The 20,161-nt window shown below is 42.2% G+C and overlaps 1 protein-coding gene and 1 non-coding gene across 6 annotated transcripts in view; one reads left to right on the top strand and one right to left on the bottom strand.

Annotated features, from left to right (window-relative positions):
* Positions 1-20,161, bottom strand: part of FOXP2 (forkhead box P2) — a 537,816-nt gene that overhangs the window by 478,013 nt on the left and 39,642 nt on the right. The gene's annotated exons all lie outside the window — the stretch shown is intronic.
* On the top strand, positions 19,453-19,590 carry LOC114814842. The gene has a single exon (XR_003762639.1). It is a non-coding gene; the product is annotated as a small nucleolar RNA SNORA7 (small nucleolar RNA).

Genomic DNA, 20,161 nt, shown 5'->3' with positions numbered 1-20,161 from the left:
ACACTTCTGTATTGGATTTGGGAGGGACAGGAGGCGGGTTAAGGTGGGATGAGCAGTAAAGAAAACGAGAAGGATGAAGTGAGTTACAGAGGGGAAACTGGTTGCTTTTTAGCATCCACAGCAGTTCAGCCCTCCCCACTTCATAATAACGACATTCCTTCAGTTTGACCTTTCCAATGTCGGGATTTGTCTTTCTTCCCTCACTCAGAAAGACGCCCTACATTTGTTTAGGTTTCTTGATCTCAAGGGCTTTTGTTTCAGATTTTATTTTTGTGCAATGGGAGATGGTGAAACTGACAGAGTGGCACTCCAAGTGCCCTTGCTGGAGTGAGGGAGTGCATTTTTGAAATATTATCCCTTCACTGGCCCTGCATGCCGTTGAGGGGCCTCCGTTGCCAGAAAGATACAGAGAACCTGGAGGGAATTCAGAGGCTCTCCACGAGGATAATTTACCAGCAGGAGGGATTGATTTATTAGGAAAGATAACAAAAAGGCAAAAGGTAGATCACTCAGCTATGAGGCAACCCTTGGAGAGGTGATGACAAACCAAAAATGCATGAGAGGAAATACCAAGGAGGTGAGGGGTTATGTAACTGAGATGAAAAATTAGAGAGTGACACCTAGTCTCGAGTGCAATTGTCTTCAGGTAAGGAGCGAGATGCATGGTTTGAGATATCTAAAAAGCGATAATCATAAAAACAACTTTTTTTCTAAAAATCTGAAAAGCACATTGCCGTTTCTGATGTGTCAACTGGACATTCCTGGGCAGAAAATGGGATCGACTCATTTTAGTGAAAAAGGAACTAAAGATACAGAGTGGTTAAAAAGGCCTGCACCTGCTCTCTCAATGAACTAATCCACTCCCAAAGTTTCTCAAATTCAACTCTCCTCTTTAACCTATCCTAGATCTTCCACTGACTTCAGGACATCCCTAACAGGTTCCCTCTCGCTGTGTCACTAGGATAAACATATGTCCTCATGGAGCAAAATCACTGCTAAAGTGAAAACAAGGGGCAGTACAGAATCCAAGTTTCTTAACAACCCAAAGTTTGCATCCTCATTTCAAACCTGAATAAGGGTGATGCGAAAATAGCATTTTTGACATAAATAGCAGAGATTGGCTAAAAGTCACAGATTGAAGGAGTGATCAAAAATACCCATTCTCCAAAAAGAAAACTTCTATCAGAACTACAAGCTGGGACTCTTACTTCCACCAGACAATGATACCTCTACCATTCCATTAAACTAAATTATAGGGATTGAGATTTAAGTAGCAGGAAGGAGTAGCTAAACTCTCAAATGGTTTAAAATCTGGAATTATTTATATCTGGCAGCATCATTAAGACTGATGAAACAAAAGCCAGAGGGAGGAGACGTGAAGTAATCTTACAAGAAAAAACCAATTGGTCCTTTCGGATATAACCACTGGAGGAGTTACTTGGAGATATTTCACATGAGCCTAGCCCAAGAAAAAAGTCTTTCGGTGAAGGCATTTGGCAAATGTGAAGTAGACTTTACCTTGAAAACACAGCAACACCATCAGTACTGGGCTTCTTATAAAAGCAGTTAGGGAATCTACATCACTCAAGCAAACCATGGTATTTATTGAGCGCTTACTGTGTGCAGAACTTTGTATTAAGTCCTTGGGCAAGTACAGTACAACAGTGTTGGCCCGTCTCAACCAACAATGGATGCGGCTGCAAGAAGCTAAGTGATGATTGCTTTTGGACCATTCATCAGTCAATGGCATTTATTGAGTGTTTACTCTGTGCAGAGCACTGTACTGAGCACCTGGTGGAGTACAATACAACAGAGATAGTAGATGTGATCCCTCCTCATCCTGAAGACACCCATCCTTTTCTCTATGTATTCCCATCTCTCCCTCTAGGAACCCACTGCAGTTACCATGTAATTGACCCACACCTCTCTTGCAGCAACTCATTTTCTGGCAGCACAACTTCCCATGGGGATGGAATTCTCCATCTTTACTCCCAGCAGAGTTTATTTGCTTTGACCCTACCACTGTCAAACTCCACCCCAGGTCTGGAAGCTAAAGTATTTGCAAACAATCCATCCGTCCACACCCTTCATGGCTATTCTGACTTAAATCATGGGTCTGTCCAGACATATGAGTCCTAATCTTTTCGGTCTTTCTTTGAACAGAGATTTCTCCATTTCCCCGATCAAGAGATTCGCGAAAGCTATGAGACCAAGACCAGAGTTATAATTAATATTTTCTTTTCCATACCTTTTGTCACAAATGAAAAAAAAGATTCACATGAATTTGGTGGTTTCTGCTTAGCCCATCACTTACACCCCATCGTAAAACCATGACATAATTTAATAAAATCTGGCATGATCGTTACTCATGGTTCAAGAGAAGCTAAGGGAACAAAATAGCAGGGATGGCCCAACTCATAACTGAAAAGCTTTAACAGAGCTGGGAATGCATATTTCCATCATCCAGACCTATAGAACAGGTTCAGACCAGTTCAATCAGTGTCTCATTCTGGTTAGCACCAAAGACGCCCACACGACCTCTCATGTAAGCAGGCCCACACCGGGTCAGAAAATGAACCTCGCTGACAAAAGGTACCCACCTTTGCCCTACATCAACATTAAAGGAATTTTTTTCTTTTTCCTTTTTTTTTTGAAAATGCCCTTTTTGAAAACTGATTTGAATTTCAGAAAAAAAAAAACTAAACCCAAACATTTGCAGGGATAGTCCAGGATCTATTATCTGAGGCCACTAGGAGAAGCAAACCCTACTGCAAACCCTATGATTCTGTCTATTCTAAAATAGAAAAAAACAACACAATTAAAGCACAGCTTTCACTACCACATTAAAAAAATGAATCAACGCAAACAGAGTTTACGGTCAAAAAGCAAACAAGTCAATAAAATGGCTATTTTCTAGTCATATTTCAAAGAAAGTATTTTAACATTCTTTCAGAAGAGTAAATCAATAAGAATGGTAAGCAAAGCAGAGGAAAAAATCAATAAGCATGCATATTTTTGCATTATAGTGTAAATAATGTTTATTTACAGCATAGAGGCCATTATTGTTTTTTCTTAGAAACAATCCAATCGATCTCTTTGAAAATATTTATTTCAGGAGCATTACCTTTGCACAGCTTCTTTAAAAAAACATCTATTTATAGCATTAGAAAACTACACTCCTGAAGTGTAACCAAGATAGGGTCAGAATGATAGTGGAAGGCAAGACTAAAATGCTAGAGGAAGAAGGAAACTATGCCTGTCCAGCCCTGGGTGTTTGCCCACTTAATACAAGTGGTCCCTTAAATCCTTTATTTATTCAAGGTAACAGCTCCTTCCCACCTGCATCACCCTTAGGGGTTCCAACTAAAGCCAGATTAAGGGCCAGACATCCCAGGACTGTTCATGTCCCTCACTCACAGGTCTTCTTCCCATTTTTTCTTAAAAATCTGCTTTGAGGAAAGCAGGACAGAACCCATCAGGAGGTTTGTCCAGAGGTTGGGGAATCCCTCAGCCATCTACTGGTGGGCCTGTGAGGCAGCTAGATTGCAAGTTCTTTGTAGGCAGGAAATGTGCCTGATTATTGTCGTATTGTACTCTCCCAAGTGCTTAGTACAATGCCCCGCACACGGTAAGCACTCAGTAAAGACAACTGAATGAATGAATGAATGATAACTGCTCCTACTGTATTTCCCCAAGCTCTTGGAACAGTGAACTTTGAGTGACCCCCACAGTTAGGGGGTGGAAGGCAGAGGAGGAGCCACAAAGGAGACTGAGAATGAGCGGCCAGGGAGGTGAGAGTAGAACCAGGAGAGGACAGTGTCAGTGAAGCCATGGTTGGATAATGTTTCCCGGAGAAGGGGATGGTCAGCAATGTTGAAGGCAGCCGAGAGGTGGAGGAGGATTAGGAGTGATTAGAGGCCGTTGGATCTGGCAAGAAAGAGATCATAGGTGGCCTTTGAGAGGGTGGTTTCTGTGGCGTGAAGGCGACAGAAGCCAGATTGGAGGGGGGTCAAGGAGAGAATTGGAGGAGAGAAATTTGAGACATCAGTGCAGTGCAGAAAACTCACTCAAGGAGTATGGAGAGGAATGGAAGGAGGGAAATGGGATAATAATAATAATGACTATGGTATTTGCTAAGCACTTACTATGTGCTGAGCACTATTCTAAGCACTGGGGTAGATACAGGGTAATCTGATTGTCCCACGTGGGGCTCACTTTTTTTTTTAATTCCCATTTTTTACAGATGAGGTAACTGAGGTACAGAGAAGTTAAGTGACTTGCCCAAGGTCACACAGCAGATAAGTGGCAGAGCCGGGATTAGAACCCACGACCTCTGACTCCCAAGCCCATGCTCCTTTCACTAAGCCACGCTGCTTCTTATGATAACTGGAGGGAGCTATGGGGTCAAGGGCGGGCTTTTCCAAGATAGGGGAGACTTGGGCATGTTTGAAAGCAGTGGGGTAGATGCCACTGGAGAACCAACAGTTGATGTTGGCTGTTGGGGAAGGAAGAAGGCAGCGTGCAAGTGTTTGGATACATTGAGAAGGAATGGGTTCAGATACATAGGTAGAGGGTGTGGCTTTTGAGAGGAGGCAGGAGATCTCTTCTAGAGATACTGCTGGGAAAGATGGGAGAGTTGAAGAAAGGGCAGGAGTGGGGAGGGACTGAGGTTGTGGGCAGGGAATGTGTCTGTTTATTGTTATATTGTACTCTTCCAACCACTTAATACAGTGTTCTGCTCATATTAAGCGCTCAGTAAATACATTTGAATTGAACTGAATTGATCACACTTAGTTGATACACAATGATTTCCACTGTAACCACTTCTACAGTTTCTACACTTCCAGAGGAAAAACAAGATGGCTGTCAACTCTGCTTCAACCCCTCCACATCAGTTCCAAACTCTCAGGAACCAGTAAGAGGTGCAATGGGCTAGAGGAAAGGGTGTGGGACCAGAAGACAGAGCTCCTACTAGTCCCAGCTCTTCCTCTGTCTTACTATGTGATCCTGGGCAAGTCATGTATCTTCTCTGGACCTCAGTGTCCTCACCTATGAAACAGATATAAAACAACTACTTCCCAGAGATGCCATGATAACAAAACAAAATAAGTAATGTGAAAGTGCTTTGGAAAAGTAAAACTGCTGTATAAATTCAAGGTGCTTCTATTATCATCAAACAATTCTGTGTGATGTTTTATCGTTATTCTTTGGAATTTATATATTGCCGAGAGGTTTTTAAATGCCCTGAAGATATTTTAGCTGTGGGGGTAGTTGCAGAACTCTAAAGAATAAATGAGGAGGACTGAAATAAGGAGGGTAGTGCATAAAGAAAAAGGACAAAAAAAAAAGCAACAAGTTTTCTAAGTATCCCTCGTTGCTAGGGAACAACAACCAAATGAAAGAAATGTTTAATAGTACTCGATTAAATCAAATAACAGGAACAATTACAAGTGAAACAATTCTATAAAGCCATACTGTTATCAATCACTAAAGGTAGGAAGGCTATTGCTATTCTTTTTTTTTAATGTATTTGTTAAGCGCCTACTATGTTACAAGCCCTACTAGATTGTTTATGTTAAGTGTAGATTCTAAACTCTGGGGTAGATACAAGTAAGTGAAGGTGCAGCTTCAGAGCTCCCACTGGCAATCAGTGGAAGAAAATAGTAGAAGGAGATGTGAATACAATAGGGAGCCTTTTGTGAGAAGGGCAGAATGGAGTTAGGTAAAGAGTTGAAAAAAAGAGAAAGAAAGTGGTGAAGGAAGAACAAATACTTTGCAACTGAAAGACTCTTTAATCAACCATTCAATCAATTGATTACTCAGTATTGAGCACCTTCTGAGTGCAGAGCTCTGTACTAAGTGTTTGGGAGAGTAACACACAGTAAGTAGACATGGACCTTCTCTTAAATTGCTTTACAACTGGGTTTTTCCACACTGGTCCCAGGTCAACAGCAGGAATCCTGAAGTAGGACCCCAGAATCCTTCTAGACCAAGCCAATTTAGTACATAATCTGATTGTCCATAGCATTTTTTTATAATATGTGTTAAGCACTTGCTATGTGCCAGGCAAAGGGGTAGATACAGGTTAGTGAGGTCTAGATCACTGTCTTAATCCCCATTTAACAGATGAGGTAAACTGAAGCACAAAGAAGTTAAGTGACTTGCCTAAATTCACACAGTAGACAAGTGGAGGAGACAGGATAACAACCCAGGTTCTCTGACTTCCAGGCCCATGCTCTATCCATTAGATCACACTGCTTCTATGAGCCCATCAACCTGTCTAGGGGGCCCGATAGCGGAATATATTCTGGCTTTCCCCCAGGGTTTCAGTAGGTTTCTGTTGCTTTCGGGGGGAGGCCAAGATGTTTCATTCCCCCATTTAAACAATTAAAAAAAATAATCTATCAATCATTCGATTGTATTTCTTGAGTGCTTATGGTATGCAGAGTTCTGTCCTAAGTGCTTGGGAGAGTATAATGTAGCTGAGTTGGTAAACATGTTCCCTGCCCCCAGTGAGCTTAATTTGATGCAGCATGGTCTATTATTATTATTATTATGGTATTTGTTAACACTAATTTATGTGCCAAGTGCTATTCTAAGCACTGGGGTAGACACAATGTAATCAGGTTGTCCCACATGGGGCTTATATGGGGTTCACAGTCTTAATTCCCATTTTATAGATGAGGTAATTGAGGCACAGAGAAGTGAAGTGGCTTGCTCAAGGTCATACAGCTGACACTTGGCAGAGCCAGGATTTGAATCCATGTTCTCTGATTCCCAAGCTCGTGCTCTTTCCACTAAGTCATGCTGCTTCCCAGCCTAGTGGAAAGAGCAGGGGCTTGGGAGTCAAGAGGCTCTGGGTTCTACCCCTAAATCTGCCAATTGCCTGCTGTGTGACCTTAGGGAAGACACTTAACAATTTTCTAAAATGGGATTAAGACTGTGAACCCCATATTCATTCATTCAATATTATTTATTGAGCGCTTACTATGTGCAGAGCACTGTACTAAGCGCTTGGAATGTACAATTCGGCAACCGATAGAGACAATCCCTGTCCATTGACGGGTTTACAGTCTTAGACTGTGTCCAACCTGATTAGCTTGTATCTTCCCAAGCCCTTAGGAAAGTGCCTGGCACATAGTCGGTGCTCAACAAATACCAGAAAAGAAAAAAACCCAAAAACCTTGACTGCACGTATCATGCCACTGTCACTGTACCTTGATCTTTCTATCTCACCCTTTACCCCTACCAAACATCTTGGCTCTGGCCTGAAACACTCTCACTCTTCATATGCAACAGACGATCATTTTCCCCACAACCAAAGCCTTATTTAAGGCACATCTCCTCCAAGAGGCCTTCTCCGATTAAGCCCTCATTTTCTCCACTCCCATTCCCTTCTGTTACCCTTCCACTTGAACTAGCACCCTTTATTCACCACTACCTCAACCCCACAGCACTTATGTACATATCCATAATTAATTAATTCATATTAATGTCCATCTCTCCCCGTAGACTGTACGCTTTCTGTGGACAGGGAACTGTCTTGTTGTACTCTCCCAAGCACTTAGTACAATGCTCTGCACACAGTAAGTGCTCAATAAATATGACTGACTGATTGACCGATTATCATGGGACTGAAATACTTGCTCTATCTTCCCCTCCCCATTCCCACCAACTCCTGCTCTGGTAATGTGGAGCGAAGAGGAAGGGATCCCAAGGGCTGGAGTAATTAATCCGAAACCTATAAAGAAAGCTCAAAGTTTCCTTCTTCACCTCCAATCCAGATTGCCAGCCAGTGAGAGTGACAGACATTGAAGGGAAGCAGTATGGCCAAGTGGATAGAGCATGGGCCTGGGAATCAGAAGGTCATGGGTTCTAATCCTCGTGCCACCACTTGTCTGCTGTGTGACCTTGGGCAAATCACTTCACTTCTCTGGGCCTCAGTTATCTCCTCTGTAAAACAGGGATTGAGACTGTGAGCCCTGTGTGGGACAGGGACTGTGTCTAATCTGATTTGCTTGTATTCACCCCAGCAACTAGTACAGTGCCTGGCTCATAGTAAGCGCTTAACAACTATCACAGTTGTTATTATTATTGAAGAATCTAGATTTAATCTGGGACAGGTAGGGTGGGGTGATTATTGACAGATGGCGACTGCGATGTCCTTGGGGGCTAATGGTGAGGGGCCACCAGGAAGAATGTTGGTGACCGACTGGCAGTCTGGATTGGAGATGAAGAAATCAGGGAGGTAAGGTAGGAGGGGCAAGGTGATTGAGTGTTTAAAAGCAGATGGTAAGGAGTTTCTGTTTGATGCAAGGTGGATGAACAACCATCGGAGGTTCTTGAGGAGTGGAGAAACAGGGATTGAACATTCTGGCAGAAAAATGATCCAGACAGCAGAGTGAAGTATGGACTGGAGTGGGGAGAGACAGGAGGTAGGGAGGAGGCTGATGCAGTAATCCAGGTGGGACAGGATAAATACTTGGATTGACGTGGTAACAGTCTGGATGGAACACAAAGGGCAGATTTTAGCAATGTTGTGAAGGTTGAACTCCTCCTCACCACTCCTCCAAGCCAGGCTTTGAACTCCTCCTTTTTGGATTAATTAGCATGATTGCTCCAATTTTCCCTAACTTGGTGTCAGATCGAAGACTCGTGTATCAAACTGAGTCACTCTTAGATAATCTGCCCCATTACTTCATTCGATCCTTACCAAGAGAAGCCCAATACTATTGAGATGGTCTTACTGAGTTCAGGAGGCATTTCTTGAAATTGATTCATAGAGATACTGAACTAGATGATAAGCAGTATTTTGGGTAAGGACTCCACTTACATTTGAAGAGCAAGCTATCTGGGCTTGTAAATACTGCAAATAAACGGCTTGAGAGAGCCTCTAGGATCAACTCTACCTAGAAATTTAAAACTGGTAGGTGAAAATAGCAGCGTATCCGCAGAACACAGGGGAACATCACCAGAAAAATATTCCTTAATTTTAAGACAAAGAACTGCAGAACAAGAGTTCCAGCTAGCTGAGAACCAGATTAAATTAATCAGAATAATACCTCTACTAGCCGATTCACACTTTCTAGCTCATCCTTGTTACAAGGGTCGTGTCACAAAGAAGGGATTGGAAGGAAGAAGTTGTAATAAATCAGTATACCTCACTCCAGAGAATTATCTGCTTTTACTTCCAACAGGAAACACCAGGGTGCTGTATGAAAAACATGTTACCTAAAACCTACCAACGCTCCCTGGACTGTTTTCAATAAAGGCATGCCACCATGTTATAATGAATTGTTGGGGGAGCCTATCTACATCCTCTTGCTTTTATTAATTCAATTTGGGCCATTCTGGTAGGGGTTTTTTTCCTTATAAAACAATGTACAAAAGAGGGAAAAAACCCTTAAAATTAAAAAGGCAAAAACAAAAAGAAGGGAAAAAATCAATGAAATAACACATTGTTAAGAAGCAGTAACGCTTAAGAGGAAATCAAAGGAAGGGAGAGCAGCAAAAAAGTCTGAAAAAAGATAAAGGGCAAAGGATTTAAAAATTAAACAGAAAGGAAAAGATTAAAGAAAGAAAGGCAAAAGGCAGTGCAGGAGGATTTAAGAAGCCAGTAAAAAGGAACGACATGCAGTTATGAGGAAGGAATAGTAAGTACTCGAAAAGATACTCAAAGGTAATGAAACTAGAAGAGAGAAAAGAACAAAACAAGTTAGAAATTAATTAAAAAAACAAGCCATAAAGGGAAGCTATAATCCAAAAGGGTTTCCAAATTTGAAAATCTATTTTTTGTATTAAGCATTAGTTGATTATACCAAAAAAGTGGTCACTATATCCAGTAAATTTAAAATAAAATCATATATATATATGAAAACTATTTTCATGGCTTCATAAAATCACCATCTTGTTTTAGGGGATAGATAGTGAATCTATAATTAAACTCCAGGACACTATAAATAGGCATATTAAACTACAAACTCTAGTCACCTATGTAACTATGAATAGAAATTAAGACATCATTAAGTCAAGGAAAAATCAAAGGTTATATAAGTACTAAAAAAACCATCTCTCCCCTCTATAGGTGTCTTTATCTCTACCTTGGATAAGAACCTGGAAGCTTCCAAACACTCTAGCTGGATCTTTACATAGGTTGAGTGGATTATTCCTTTTTTTTTTAAGCACTAAGTTCTGGGCTAGATAAAAGATAATTAAATTGGACACAATCCATATCCCATATGGGGCTTGCAGCCTTAATCCCCATTTTCAGATGAGGAAACAGAAGCACAGAGAAGTTAAGTGGCTTGCCCAAGGTCACACAGCAGAAAAGTTCATTCATTCAACAGTATTTATTGAGCGCCTACTATGTGCAGAGCACTGTACTAAGCACTTGGAATGTGCAATTCGGCAACAGATAGAGACAATCCCTGCCCAGTGACGGGCTCACAGTCTAAACCGGGGGAGACAGACAGCAAAGCAAAACAGAACAAAACAAAAACAAGACAACATCATCAAGATAAATAGAAACAAGGGGATGTACACCTCATTAACAAAATGAATAGGGTAATAAATAATATATACAAATGAGCACAGTGCTTTGGGGAGAGGAAGGGGGAGGAGCAGAGAGAAAAGGGAGGGTGGGTGCTGGGGCCAGCATGAGAAACCAAGTCCTCTGACTCCCAAACCCATGCTTTTTCCAGTAGGCAACACTGCCATTTCCATTCTTTTTCTTAAAATTGTATCTTAGGTTTAGATGCAGAGGATCATGTTGGCCAGAATTGAGAAAAGAGAAAGGGTAGCTCTAAGCCTCAGATATCTATACAACCAGGAGGGAAACTTCCAGGAATCCTGATGAACTATCACTATTACCAACAATTATTGAGTACCTACTGTGTGCAGAACACACTACTGTGTGTAGAACATGCTCCTGGGTGCTTACTGGGCATCACAGAGATGGCGCTGATTGGGTACACAGTGTGGGACTGAACGCTACCTCTGATCACTGTACTAAAGCATGGGTGCATGCAGAGCTCATATCGTAAGCTCTAGACTGTAAGCTCACTGTGGGGAGGGAATGTGTCTGTTTATGGTTATATTGTACTCTCCCAAGCACTTAGTACAGTGCTTTACACACGGTTAGCGCTCAAGAAATATGACCGAATAAATACAATTGAATGAATGAATGAACGAATAATAATAATAATGTTGGTATTTGTTAAGCGCTTACTATGTGCCGAGCACTGTTCTAAGCGCTGGGGTAGACACAGGGGAATTAGGTTGTCCCACGTGGGGCTCACAGTCTTAATCCCCATTTTACAGATGAGGGAACTGAGGCACAGAGAAGTTAAGTGACTTGCCCACAGTCACACATCTGGAAAATGGGGATTAACTGTGAGCCTCACGTGGGGCAACCTGATTACCCTGTAAGTACCCCAGCGCTTAGAACAGTGCTCTGCACATAGTAAGTGCTTAACAAATACCAACATCATCAAACACCAGAAGTAAAAGCCACAGTAGTCCCTGCCCTCAAAGACCTTGCAATCTAAGCCAAGTATACCAAAGATAAAAGAGTAAGAGCATTGATATGAATGAGCAAAACAAAAGTAAAGGAAGAGCACAGATGTAAATAATTACGGTATGTGTTAAGCACTCACTATGTGCCAGCCACCGTACTAAGCGCTAGGGTAGATACAAGCAAATCGGGTTAGACACAGAGACCCTTGTCCCACATGGGGCTCGCAGTCTCAAATCCCCATTTTACAGATGACACAGAGTTAAACGAGACACAGAGAAGTGAAGTGATTTGCCCAAGGTCACACAGCAAACGAGGGGCAGAGTTGGGATTAGAATGATCAAAATGAAAGTAAGCAATACACTTACATGTCTAAAATTGAGCTCTTTATCTTCCCTTCCAAACCTTGTCCTCTCCCTGACTTCCCCATCACTGTGGGCGGCACGACCATCCTTTCCATCTCACAGGCCCGCAAACTTGGTGTCATCCTTGACTCTGCTCTCTCATTCACCCCATTCATCCAATCTGTCACCAGCACCTGCCGGTCTCATCTTCACAATATCGCCAAGATCCACCCTTTCCTCTCCATCCAAACTGCTACCATGCTGGTACAAGCTCTCATAATATCCTGACTGCATTATTGGGTCAGCCTCCTTTCAGATCTACCTTCCTCCTCTCTCCCCACTCCAGTCAATTCTCCATTCCGCTGCCCGGATCATCTTTCTACAGAAACGCTCTGGGCATGTCACTCTCCTCCTCAAAAACTTCCAGAGGATGCCAATTAACCTTCGCACGAAACAAAAACTCCTCACTCTTGGCTTCAAAGCTCTCCATCACTTTGCCCCCTCTTACCTCACCTCCCTTCTCTCTTTCTACTGCCCACCCCATAGAGTCCGCCCCTCTGCCGCTCACCTCCTCACTGTCTCCCAGTCACGCCTTTCCCGCCATCGACCCCTGGCCCACATCCTCCCGCTGTCCTGGAATGCCCTCCCTCCTCACCTCCCCCAAAATCTCTTCCCCTCTTCAAAATCCTACTGAGAGCTGACCTCCTCCAGGAGGCCTTCCCAGACTGAGCCCCTCTTTGCCTCTGCTCCCCTCCCCTCCTCTATCCTCCCCTCTCCCGCCCTCTGCTCCTCCCCCTTCCCTTCCGCACTGTGTTTATTTGTATATATTATTTATTACCCTGTTTATTTTGTTAATGAGGTGTACATCCCCTTGATTCTATTTATCTTGATGATGTCTTGTTTTTGTTTTGTTCTGTTTTGCTTTGCTGTCTGTTTCCTCAGTTTAGACTGTGAGCTCATCATTGGGCAGGGACTGTCTCTATCTGTTGCCGAATAGTACACTCCAAGCACTTAGTACAGTGCTCTGCACGTAGTAAGTGCTCAGTAAATACTACTAAAAAATACCCCTGTCCTGGAATGCCCTCTCTCCTCACGTCCACCAAACTCTCTTCCCCTCTTCAAAGCCCTACTGAGAGCTCACCTCCTCCAAGAGGCCTTCCCAGACTGAGCCCCCCTTTCCCTCTGCTCCTCCTCCCCTCCCCATTCCCCCTTCTCCCACCCTCTGCTCTTGACCCCTTCCCCTCCCCTCAGCACTGTGCATATTTATATATATTATTTATTTCTCTATTTATTTTGTTAATGATGTGTATGTATCAATGATTCCATTTATCTTGATGATGTCTGCGCCAGACTACTTGTTTTGTTTTGTTCTGTTTTGCTTTGCTGCCTGTCTCCCCCGTTTAGACTGTGAGCCCGTTATTGGGCAGGGATTGTCTCTGTTGCCGAATTGTACACTCCAAGCGCTTAGTACAGTGCTCTGCACATAGTAAGCACTCAATAAATACTATTGAACTGAATGAATAGGGATTGTGTCCAACCCAATTAACTTGTATCTACTCCAGCACTTAGAACAGTGCTTTACACATAGTAAGTGCTTAACAAATATAATAGTTATGATAATGATAATAATAATAGTGAGTGACAGATGGGATGGGGTGGCATAACCAGGAAGGTGGGGATTAGTTAGGAAAAGCCTTCTGGAGGGGGTGGGCAGGGATCATTTTTACTAAATCTATTGTAATCTCCTAAGCATTTGGTACAGTGCTCTTCATACAGTAAGCACTCAATCAATACTACTGATTGAAGCAGTGTAGCTCAGTGGAAAGAGCCCGGGCCTGGGAGTCAGAGGTCATGGGTTCAAATCCCCGCTCTGCCACTTGTCAGCTGTGTGACTGTGGGCAAGTCATTTAACTTCTCTGGGCCTCAGTTCCCTCATCTGTAAAATGGGGATTAACTGTGAGCCTCACGTGGGACAACTTGATTACCCTGTATATACCCCGGCGCTTAGAACAGTACTCTGCACATAGTAAGCGTTTAACAAATACCAACATTATCATTATTATTTGAAAGTGATAAATGTCATGATTTGGAGGATTTGAGGGGAAAGGGAACACCATGCTAGGCATGAAAGTTGTAAGCTAGTTGTGTACGGGGAACTTGTCTACCAACTCCGTTACAATGTACTCTCCCAAGTACTTAGTACAGTGCTCTGAACACAGTAAGTGCTCAATAAATATGACTGATTGATTGGTGATGAGGATGATTATTTTCACTGATGATCAACCTGCATATTCCGTTTGCTTAGCGCCTACTTCCTCGCCACTTAATCAGGAGCCAAGGGTCATTTCCCAGATGGTCGCAGAATATACTTCCAAGGGACATATGTCAGGTGAGCAGGTCTCCCTGACACTTCGTGCACATCAGAATCATAGCTCTGAAAATGGTCCTACTGAGTACCCCCAGCCTCCAGGTAGGTGAGAAACCAACACCCAGGACAATTAGGAATCCATAATGTCCTTAAATCTGCAATGTTGCAGATTCCACAGCTGCCCATGGGATCTGGTTTCAGGGTTTTATCTCTCTGAGAGTCAGGAATCAAAATCTCCTGTTTTCATTTAAACCAATGTCTCTCTTTTGGGCCAGGAAGACTTTTGAAACATTTTTCCAAGTCTGATTTGAAATAAATTCCATAAATTCCATAAACTGAATAAATCTATTTATTACCTTTCATTTAGTGAATAAGGTTTCCCTTGAAGGGTCACCTCTGAACAAGAAATTGATCACGAATTGATTTTAAAATCAATGAAATTTAAGAATTATCAATTTACCACGTTGCGAAAATCTGGAGATCTCCAAGTAAGAAAACGTGTCCATGGGAAGAAATTTAAGGGGATGGCCTGAGGAGTCGGGATTATTCCTTTTTCACTTGAAGTTTTATACATCTTCATGAGAAAGATGGTCTTTTAAGGCTATGTCTGTTGTATACAATAATCAAGCAAACCAATCATAAATTAAAGGTTAGCATAAAGCAGAGCTAATTGTACCTGGAAGATAGTTTCAGGGAGATGGGGAAGTAGATATTATAACTGAATTCTGATTTTCTGGGAGGTTACTCTTGTAGTATAATGAACTATTACTTCTCATTTCTGGATAACTGGGGAGATTAATGTACTCAACTACGGTTCATGAATTACTACACCAGCTATTCAGAATTTAAATGTTGTATACAGCAACTCATTTACATTGCCTAAGAAATAAATTTATGAATAAACAGCAAGTGTACTTGCATTACCAATAATGGAACTTTCATGCATATCAAATTCTGTTCAATATATTTCTTTATTAGATGACAGGTTTAAAAAAAAGGGTTATATGCTCTTCAAAAAAAATTCAGTTCACATCCTCACTTCAAGCTGATTTTAGATTTTGATTGTAAAGGAAAAGTGAATTAACAGGAAGAATTACAATGAACATATGAGCTTAGTAACAAAAAAAAGGATTTTCCTACAGAAAGAGATGTTTAAAATAACGATGTATGTGCCGTTAGTATATCCAGTGTTTTATTGATGCACACTTGCTAAGAACTCATAAAGTGTTACCTGAATTAGCATGAAACAATAAAGGCACATTGACACTTATTTATCATATCTTCACTTGCTTCTAATTGGCTAAATAAAGTAGAGAACAGAACAATTTCCCTGCAAAAACTGGAAGGCAATTCTCTTCCGGTAAGTCACCACAGCTCCTACAATTCAGGGTTCTGTGAATTAAACAGGAAACTAAGAGAGGCAGAATCAGTTTTGACTGTAAACTCCTTGAGGGGCAGAAATATGTCTAGCAATTCCGTTGTACTGTACTCTCCCATGCACTTAGTATAATGCTCTGCACACAGTAAGGGCTCAAAAAATATCACTGATTGATTGATAAGCTCCTCATTAGAGACACTAACTCTAATTTATACTCCACTCACCTAAGTCCCTAGACAGGGAACTGCACACAGAATGCACTCAATAAATTTACCTCCCCAGCCAGCAATTTGAAGGCAGTCAATCACGCAAGCCACCATTAGAACAAGACAATTCAGGGCAGTGGGCTCAAAGCTATGAACAAATAGATGTGAATTTTGCAAGGAGGTGGAGAGGCCATTTGTGGGTTAGGGAAATCTATCTGCAAGAACTGTCATCATTTTCCAAATGTCAGCTAAGTAAGGTAAACTTTCAGTAGACCGGGGTCTGGAAATTTGGAAATCTGCGTTCTAGTCTCGGCTCCGCCACTTGCCTGCTGAATGACCTTGAGCAAATCACTTTATTTCTCTGGGCCTCAGTTTCCTCATCTGGAAAACGGGGATTAAATATCTATTCTTTCACCCCCTTAGACTGTGAGCCCTATGTGGGACAGATACTGTATCCATTCTTTCTGCATATCTAGGCCTGTGCTCATTACAATTCTTGCACATAGAGCATCATACAAATTATTTGTAACCTATGAAACAACGAGGCCTAGTGGAAAGAGCACAGGCCTGGGAGTCACAGGAACTGGGTTCTAATCCTGACTCCACCGCTTGTCTGTTTGACTTTGGACAAGTCACTTAATTTCTTTTTGCCTCAATTTCCTCATCTGGAAAATTGTCATTAAATCCTACTCCCTCCTACTTTAGTCTATGGGTCTAAAGTACCTTTCAGTCTAAGGGTCCAATCTGATTATTTAGACTGTATCCAATCTGATTATCTTGTATCTACGCCGATGCTTAGTATAGTGCTCAGCACAAAGTTAGTGTTTTACAAGTACTAGAATTACCATAAGGAAATTAGGAGTGGCTGACCAAGCTTTCCCAAAGCCCAGGTCTGCTGTATCTATCACTAGAAAGACCCACCCTACTCAAAGACTACCTTCACAAAAGATAAATCCATCAATCAATCAATCACCTGATGACAATTTATTGAAGCCTGAAGAGTTTACAACATGGTACTAAGCCTATGGGAGGGTGAAACAGAAGCTAAACACGCATTCCCTGACCTAAAGGGGCTTACAAAGATTAAGATATCATGTAATCGGAGCAAAAAAGAGCCAGAAGACTAGAAAAAAAAATGACTGGAATGGAACTATCAAAAAAGTTGGGTTCTTTCAGCCCAAGGAAAAGAAGACTTAGTGGAGCTTAATGGGAAACTATGAATTTGTAATAGAGTTGGGGGAAAAGGGAAGATTATTGTGAGGTCTTCCTATATTTAATTGTCTCTAATTCTTGTCATATGAAAAATCTCTCTTTCAAATGTAGTTCAGTTGATGTTAAAACAGAATCCCATCTTATGACAGGCCCTGGGAAAGTTTCACAGAATGGAAGTTGCCTTCTTATTCTTCCTTCTAGTTCAAACAGACCTGAGAGTTACTCTGTACTGTCTTTAATGCTCTACCAGTTTAAAGACTCTGTCAGATGATGGGGGAGGGAGTAATTGGTGTAGGGAAGGGGAGCCATCTTGGGGAGGTGGCAGAGGGAGGGTTGAGAGCTGATCCAGAACTCAGAGAGACAAGAGATAGGTGAGATAGATCAGCCAGCCTCTCCCCAGCTCCCCTTCATTCATCTATTCAATCATCCTGAAGTGTTTATTGAGCACTTACTGTGTACAGAACAATACACTAAGCACTGGGAAATTAGACATGCTCTCTGATCCCCAAGGGGTTCAAAATCTAAGAATAAAGGGGTGTATGTAGGACGGTTGGCAATGGAGACATAATGACAGATGAAACAATAAAAATATTTAAACCAAATAGAAGACATGGTCTGAAATAAACACAATATGCTCACCAAAACACTGTGGCTAAAGGGGCGGAGTTTCAGGCTCCTTGCCACTTTAGGTGGAGCTGTTCAGAGTCTATCACCACAACCAAAGCCACAACCATAGCCTTCCCTACGTGCCAAAATTGGGAAGCCCTTGTACTGTCACTTCAGCCTTTACCGTGCCACACATGAGAAGGGCCTTATGGATCCTGCATGGGTGGGAGCTGAGCATCTCCTTGCCCAGAAAGCAGAGCTCAGTTCTTCAGTGTGTTAAGGTTCATCTGTGGTTTCATGCTGCTATGGCTGTCTTTTCACCCTTCCTGCTCCTTCCTAAACCTTCTCAATCAATCATATTCATTGAACACTTGCTGTGTTGCACTACACTGTTTGGGAGAAGGCAAAACAACAGAGTTGGAAGACACGTACTCCAGACCAGTTCTCTCCTCGAGTCCATCTGAGCCATGACTGTTCAGAAACTCTAACCAACACTGTAGCTGCACTGCTATAACAAACTACAGTGTCGACTCCTTAACCCACTTAAGGAAATGGGTCAATGAATACTTCTGAATATCTTGGATTTGCAAGGCTCCTTTCCTTAAATGGACTCAAATTTCAACCCATTTCCACTTAAAAGGAACTCCGTTTCCTGAATTTAAGTTACAATTTAAAACATATACCTTGGACAGTAACAACACAAATTCAACCCTGAAAGAAAGCCTGCCTAGACCCTCCGGTCTCAGGAACAGAACTTCAAGGTCTGGCCACAAATCATCACCTACCCTTCTTGCACCCCTCCTCCCAACTCCCCAGCCAGCAATTCGAAGGCAGCCAGTCATACAGAGCATGACTAGGACAAGACCATTCCGGGCAATGGACTTGAAGCTATAAACAAACAGACATATGAATTATGGAAGGTAGTGAGGAGACCAGATGTGGATCAGGGAAATCTATCTGCACATGGTTCTTATTGTATATGGCATTGTAGCGACGTTCATAAGGGCAATGCATTTCAACCTCCTTTCTCCATTTTAATCTGGTTTGTTTTCAACAACAGAAAAGGAAACACACTTGACCCAGGAGATAGGATTTAATTCCTGATTTGTCTGGAGACAAACCATCAATCAGTCAGTAGTATTTATTGAGTACCTTCAGTGTTCAGAACACTTTGGAAAGTACAGTAAAAGTAAAAAAAAAAAAGAGCTTTGTCCTTAAGGAGCTTACAATCTAATGGATAAAAGAACCATCAATTGAAAATGGCCCAATGTAAACCATGAAGGATAAGTAACTTGCAGCAATTGGCCAAAGCATTGCTGAATATACCAAAGAAATGGTCAAACCCCGAAAAATTCCAATTAGTTGACTGACTGAGTGTCTTAGATGGCTGCCATCTGGGATGATATGAATGCCTGATAATGAATGTAGGTCTTTCTCCGTCAGCATCTTTTTGCTTCCTATTTCAGGTGACATTATTTCCCATCATTTCTCAAAGTGATGGTGTTGGGAGGGGTAAATGAGAAGAAACACCACATCTCCCAGAATTCAGAGCTGAGAGCAACCACCCAGTCTCAGTTGAAGCTGGAAAATTCATTCATTCAATAGTATTTATTGAGCGCTTACTGTGTGCTCCCTGGCAGTCTCCATAGATACTCATAAAGACCATGCAAATAACCTCTTGGAAGTATGGCTGCAGCGGGGAGGGAGGAGGCTGTAAGGGCTAAAGGGTAGGGGCCATAACTTTTGCTTCTGGTATACTCTGCCATGTGCTTATTTCAATGCCCTGCACACAGTGTGTGTTCAGTAATATTGTGCATTTATTAAATACCCTCTCAGGATCACACCTGGAGAGTTTCCAGTACCCTACCAGTCTCAGCTACAGGAGGGAGAGTCAAGCAGAGGCACACCCATTCCATTCCTAGCTTGGGCACTGGCTAACGAGTGGAAGGCAATCTGCTATAAATCAAAACTCATCTGTGCCGGGCAGCCGCTGCAAGAAAGAGAGTCGATGGCGAAGGCTCAAGTTTACTGCACAGGAAAAGGCAATGGTAAAACACTTCCATATTTTTACCAAGAAAACTCGATGGATACACTGCCAGAATGATTACGAGATGCAGAGTGGGGCATTCTGGGAGAGATGTGTCCATGGTGTCACTAAGAGTCAGAGATGACTCGACAGCATAAGACAACACAAGACTTATTAAGTGCTTACTATGCAGCCAGCACTGTAGTAAGTGTTTGGTGAAAACAAGACAATCGGGTCAGACACAATCCCTGTCCCACATGGGGCTCAGAGCCCTAGGTAAAAGGGAAAATGAGCATTTATTTCATCCCTTTTTTACAGATGGCAAAGAGAAGTAAAGTGACTTGCCCAAGGTCACTCAGGAGGCAAGTAGTAGAGCTGGGATTAGAATCCAGGTTCTCTGACTCCCAGGCCTGAGCTCTTTCCACTACACTATCCTCCTGGGATAATGGAAGCCCCAGCACCCACTCTAGGAATGCCAGTCTTGCTTCCATGCACCCTGTCCTGCACCT

This window comes from Ornithorhynchus anatinus, chromosome 10, assembly GCF_004115215.2.
Source record: "Ornithorhynchus anatinus isolate Pmale09 chromosome 10, mOrnAna1.pri.v4, whole genome shotgun sequence".
Classification (NCBI taxonomy): Eukaryota; Metazoa; Chordata; class Mammalia; order Monotremata; family Ornithorhynchidae; genus Ornithorhynchus; species Ornithorhynchus anatinus.
Note: the sequence above shows the minus strand (reverse complement) of the source record. Positions and strands in the feature narration are given on the sequence as shown.